This window comes from Bicyclus anynana, chromosome 10, assembly GCF_947172395.1.
Source record: "Bicyclus anynana chromosome 10, ilBicAnyn1.1, whole genome shotgun sequence".
In the NCBI taxonomy this organism is placed as follows: Eukaryota; Metazoa; Arthropoda; class Insecta; order Lepidoptera; family Nymphalidae; genus Bicyclus; species Bicyclus anynana.
Genome location: NC_069092.1, coordinates 10,237,079 through 10,243,925, shown reverse-complemented (window position 1 = coordinate 10,243,925; position 6,847 = coordinate 10,237,079).

The following is a 6,847-nucleotide window of genomic DNA, read 5'->3' as shown; positions in this document are numbered from 1 at the left end:
GGGGACACGAGTATTTTAATACCAAGTCATGTACCGTTTCATACTTATTTTTATCTTATCTCATTTGGTAGATCATAAAATAACAACAAACCTTTGCACCAAAATAAAACAATTACTAATTAGATACCTACTATGAATACCTAAAACTCGTAGTTCGTGAATCTCAGTGGTCAAAAAATCATATCTATGAAATGTTTTATGCACTCTAGAGGCAGTAACATTTCACTGGTTTTAGGCCAAACTTTGTACGACGCCAGTTCATTGAGATTGCGATCACGTAACAAGTAGCACATCCTAGTGACTTCTGGTTTCCACACTGATTACAAATACAGAAGTTATTTCCTGTGCTGTTTTAGAAATAAAAATAAATCAGCACGGGTGTTTATGGTGTGCTACTATTATTGGTTGGTTTACCTACTACTAGATTCTTTATCGGAGTAATTTTATTAAAAGCTGACTTTTAGGTTCATAAAAGATAAGTATATAACATACTTTACTATTAAAATTAACTAAAACATAATATTTAAGGTATATTTTTTACAAATCAACGATACGAGCATAACAACATAACCGTTTTTGATAATCTAAAAAATGTTTGTAAGCTCTGCCAAAAAGAATGGAAATATAAAAGGGAGTTTTAAGGTTCGATTTTTAGAGTGAACCTTTAGGAATTCGTTTTCTATCAATATGTTTGAAAAACTTTTAAGCAATCTGCATTTTTTTTAATATGCGAGTTCAATTAAGGATTTTCAAGTTTGAAAGCAATTTAATAACTGGTTTGCTTTTTATCAATAGTTACTGATAAATTAATATCTTCTAACTTATTATATCTAGACGCACATTTTAGAAACAGTCACAAATATTCACAAATTATCAATTATAAATTTAAATAAACAAACGTCATCATGGTTTCTCTAAAACATTATGTTGGTAGAAAAGAATAACCTTACTTACTTACCTGTGACCATTCAGTCACACTTACTGTCCTACAGCCTTTCCTGATGAGTACCTACTGTTTACCAACAAACAAATTAAAAATGATGGTATAAATCACTAGTCATTTCACACCTTATAATAGGTATTTTTGATCAACTTGTTCTTAAATTAATGAATATTGTTTAGATTAATAAGCTAAATACATAACTCAAAACACAGTCATACGTCGTATACAAAACGTTACATACATAACATTCATATTGTAAGCTATCACACACCAAACATTCGTTTAAAATGCATACACAACGCACACACGCACATCTATCATTAGTAAAACAGCCAATAAGTATTAAATCAGTCGCAATAAAACCTTGTCAAAGTGCATACGTATTTTCTTTAAAACATCTCCACTACCTGCAGGCGGAATTCAACCTTAACGAGTTCAACAAATATAAATTAGATTAATAAGCTCAGAACAATTAGATATGGTTAATATATATAAGCCTTTTATTCAAAAGTCGTCTTATAATTTCCTCACAGGGTATGTAATGAATACAAAGTGCTACTAATCTTATAAAGATACCATATACTCGTAAATAAATATATTCTGTTTCAATTAAGAGCTTTGCTTTTATAATTATTATATCTCCTGTTACATCATTTGCATATTATTACGAAACGACAAATATATTTCTTTTACTTACATACTGTGCTTACATTGTTATGTGTAGGTAGGTATTGTATAACCAGTCCTTCCCGTGGTTTTTGAAGAAGAATCCACTCTTAGCCTTTTTTACATTATATAGGCGAGGGCTTGGCTGCAATCATGCTTGACAATAAGCGATGATGCAGCCAATGGTGGAACGCGTTTGTCTATAGTAGCCTTTTCAATGTTAACTTGATATAGTCAAGTTAACATTAATTAAGCCTACATGTTCTAGGTGTTAGGAAAATCGGAAGCTGGATGGGCATTCCATAACTTCGCAGTGCAGGTCAGGAACGAGGAGCCGAACCGCTTCGAAAGCGTCTAATGGAAATTAACTACGTATGGATGCAGACTGAATTCTTTCAGTTTATGATATTTGTCTCTATTTTGTGAGACCAATGTTATTTTCGCCTGCAATAGAAATTTTTTATATAGTAGTAGAATTTTTTGTGATAGATCTCTTCCGGAGAAGATTATTACTATATTATTACTGCTTTGCATACTCCTGTTGACAGCTTGGCTATGTTCCAGGTTGTAAATAAAATATTCCAGATTACATAGACTTTATTGGACCATGTACTAGGTGTCATTGGTTAAGAAAGTAATATATAAGTAGTTTATTTCCCAGGCTTCATAAAGTTTATTTATTTTGCAATAAATAAAGTTTCATATAGTTTTTACTTAATGTCAAGTTTTTGATATTAAAAAAAAAAACAATTTCTATATTTTTTTGCAAAATTATCACTTTTATGGACTAAAATTCTGCAATAGCCAGACGTACCTCATTTTAGGAAGGCCGAAAGTACGTCAACCCATATTCGTACCATAGTAAGTATGGTAGCCAAATATGGTGTCTGGACCGTGATGGCTTTGGAAGGTATCAGGTTTAAAGGGTCCAGATCCTTTATTTAGAAATGCTGACTTACCAATAATACAGTACCTATACATTTTGACATACAACCGCTGAATGTCAGCGTGAGAAGCAAACCAGCTTATCCCCACAGTACTCGATAAACTCTGTTCATATTAAATATTCAGTACATTTAACTGATACATTTAATTGAGAAGTGAATAAAAACTGAGTAGCGTATTCCATTATGTCTTGTCGATGTTTTTTTATATTAATGCGGTTTGAGGCAATTATCATTTAATCTCTTCTGTCCTGCACCGGGACGCTTTTAAAATGTAAATTGAACGACCTCATGCGCCTCATACTACCTTCGCTTCCGTTGGCGTTTACCGTTTGATATTATTTTAGTCGGAGAGAGAAATAAAAATAATGAATATTTTTATCATTTGATATACTTTTTTGAGGCTGGAAATGAAGCGATTCACAGCGAAGAATTAACTCGAAATGATAAGTGAAGAAATTTTATATTTCGAGTGTATTTATTTTTTAAATACATTTTTTATTACCAAAATTACAAAAGCAAAGCTTCTTCAAAATGAAATCGGATTAATGATGAAACCAACTGTTTCGAAATATACATCTAGATTACAAGAAACTAAATATAAAGTGAAAGAAACCATGACATTGATGGCGTTTATGTAACTGTTTGCGGAATGAAGTAGGTATACGATCGTTTAAATCGATCGATTCGATTCATCCAGGTTTCCTCTACCTGGATGAATCGAATCGTAATCGTAACGTAATATAATTATATGAATATTTCTTCGTGTATTCCTAAACTGTACAATGGATTAACAACAATTCATTATTATCAACCCATATTCGGCTCACTACTGAGCTCGAATCTCCTCTCAGAATGAGAGGGGTTAGGCCAATAGTCCACCACGCTGGCCCAATGCGGATTGGCAGACTTCACACACGCAGAAAATAAAGAAAATTTTCTGGTATGCAGGTTTCCTCACGATGTTTTTCCTTCAACGTTTGAGACACGTGATATTTAATTTCTTAAAATGCACATAGCTGAAAAGTTGGAGGTGCATGCCCCGGACCGGATTCGAACCCACACCCTCCGGAATCGGCAGAGGTCATACAGCTATATCCACTGGGCTATCACGGCTTGTAAAAATTAATTAGTACTTATCCACTTTAGTAAGGATTCCATAATAAAAAGGTTTCATAGTGGATTAAAAAAAACAGTTAACTTTCTATCGGTGAAATATTTAATTTACTTTACTTAAAAAATTAACTTATCAGACTTGAGAGAAAAAACTTCGAGCCATATATTATTTTTAATTCGTTCCCATTCCCATATTAAGAGTTACAAAGGAATAGCCTGAGATACGAGGAGCGCGTTAATTCAAGGCTATCTTACTTTTTATTTACTGGAGTTGTTACAGGCCGATGTTAATGCATCTCTCACGTTTTTACCTCGGAGGGCATTAGGCCCGTGGTTTATTGCACCCTTCAAAACAGAATTTATGATTAAAAAAAAACAGGCAAGCAAGAGTTGGGCGTTACGCGTTCATTATTCAGTAACTTTGGAATTACCATCGATTGTTTTTTTTTTAAACACGACGCAAAATGAGGTTGTATAACACCCCCTTTTATAGTCGTTTGTTTGACTTTAACGTTTGTATTATTATGTTTGCGTTTATCTGGATGTCTCTGTATATCTGTGCTGTCTCTGGCTTCTCTGCTTCCAAACGGGTAGAGCGATTTGGACACGGCTTTTTAATATTTTCATGTAAATGTTAAAGGTAGGTAATATTTTTTTTATTAATGCAAGTAAGTAATTGTAAGTTTTATCTAAACCAATCTTAATATATAAATGCGAAAGGTCATTTATCACGAAATCTCAAAAACTGTTTGACGTATAATGATGAAATTTATCTAAGGTCTAAATGCAAGTTTGTATGAAAGTCCTTCATTTTTATGCTACAAACTTGAAATTTGGCAGAGAGGTGGTTTATAGTTGGTACACGTCCGTTATAAACCATTTTTGCGGCAGGGCCAGATTAAGAAGGTCTAAAGGCTCTCGCAAGTTTGAGATAAAGTCGTTAATTTTTTTATGCCACAAACTTGTAATTTGGCATATTTACTTTATCAACAAGTAACATAAGCAATATTTTGTATTTCCGCGGATATGAATTATTACTACGTGGATGAATTATTGTTTAAACTGGTTTAGTAACCGGACTTTTATTTACGGAACCCCAGAACGCCCAACAAGGGCTTGCAGCCTCACCTATTAGCAGTCCACGTTGTATGGGCGCTATTGTGCGAACTGTGAATGACCTCTTCAGCATAATAATGGGCGAAGGGATGCGCAGGAGCGCGTGCGGCGGAGGGGCGACCGGTTTGAAATTAGAACGTTTTATTTTTTTCGAACCGTTCCTTTGTCGGCTGCCGCCCGCCGCGCATGCGCTAACTCGACAAATACGTCGAACGAAATAAGCCGTATTTTGTTTCCCTTCCATTTTTGAATGGCCTTTTTTTGTGGGGGTTACCAATGATATTTTATACTAGAGATAGGGCACAAGCGCATCAAAACTGAGGCTGATAAATGTGTATAAATATCTTAATTTCATTTAGTCGCTTACTAAACAATTAACGTTATTAAAAAAATAATACCTAAATATCGACAACATTTAGTCCTTTATATATTATAAATATATAATGAACTAGCCGACGCCCGCGACTTCGTCCGTGAAACTCGATGTAAACTTTCAACTACCCCTATCCTACCCCTATCCTACCCCTATCCTACCCCTAGCCTACCCCTAGCCTACCCCTACTCCTACCCTACTCCTACCTACCCCTACCCTACTTTTCTGGTTTTACACCTTGTGTCCGAAAAACGCAAATATCTTATGGAACCTTATTTTTTCCAAAATAAAATTTAGCCTATGTTACTTGTGGATAATGTACCTTTCGAATGGTGAAAGAATTTTTAAAATCGGTCCAGTACTTTTTGAGCCTATTCATTACAATCAAACAAACATACAAACAAAGTTTTCCTCTTTATAATATTAGTATAGAAGTATAGATGGAATTAAAGACAGACATTGAGTGCGCTCAGTGTAGTTATTCGGATCACTTTTTGCGGTGATTTTGTAGGGACGTATCTATAGTAGAAAATTATCATTGGGGGTTACGAAATACGAAGTTTGGGGTTACATACCATGTCAATAGTTTTTGAAACTCGAAGTTTGATTGCGTGCAAGAATTGTTGTAAGATTTCCACAATGGCTAGGTTAGGGAGTGTTTTGAAGCTTTGAAATTGTTCACGTGTGTTGCGTTGAAAAGAAAGGGGTCAAATGAATGCTATTTCCTGTTAACATTATTTTCTAATGTGAGGCAATATAAAACATGTATGGTTCTTATAATTACATGTTCTTGTAGTGGATTTGAAAATAAAATTAATTTATTAACATTATTTTTTGCTTTGTTCGTCCCGTGTTTAGCGTATGGGCTTTAGATCATGAATTTCTGGGTTCGAATCCTGGGGTGGCATAAGTACTTACTCAATATGGAGTGTTTCTTGAAATTCTCAGTAGCATTCTGTAGTTGGAAAGTTGGCGAAAAGTCCTGCTCATTATCATTGATATCTGGTAATGATTACTTACAGAGTTTAACATTAACACTCTTTATGGGTATTGGGTAGTCCATTTTTATGCCCACCATCTCACACTGAAGCAGTATGGTAGGTCCAAACTCTATCGACTAAAGTGTCGATGAAGAATATAATTTCCTTCGTTGGGTCTGTATTCTGGTTAGGTACTTATTTGACTTAAGACTATGATAGAAGTCCCATATGTGAAAGGGAAATAACTTCTGAATTAAAAAGTACCTATCTATCTACGTACGTACGTATGTAAAGATTTTTTTTATTTCATTTTATTATTTATTTATTATCATCATAACTTAAAACTAGCCTTACAGGTATCACCTAATTCGCTAGCTTAGTACTATATTATAAATTTAAAACTTAATTCTATTTACCTATATACATTACAATTAATATTACCTACTTATTATAACAAATACACCACTCAGCAATCCTTGTGAGTTCACTCAGAGTACAAGAGAAGATACACGTATGCGTATGACACACGAGCGTACGTAAGTTACACGAATATGAGAAATAAATAAAATATACATAATTTTTATTTGGCAAAACACAAAAAAGTAAATCATGAAACATAAATACAATAGACAAATATTTATATTACTATCAAATTTTGTGAGTGCCCCAGCTATCCGAACTAGTTAGAAACTGTATCTCAGAAAGCTGG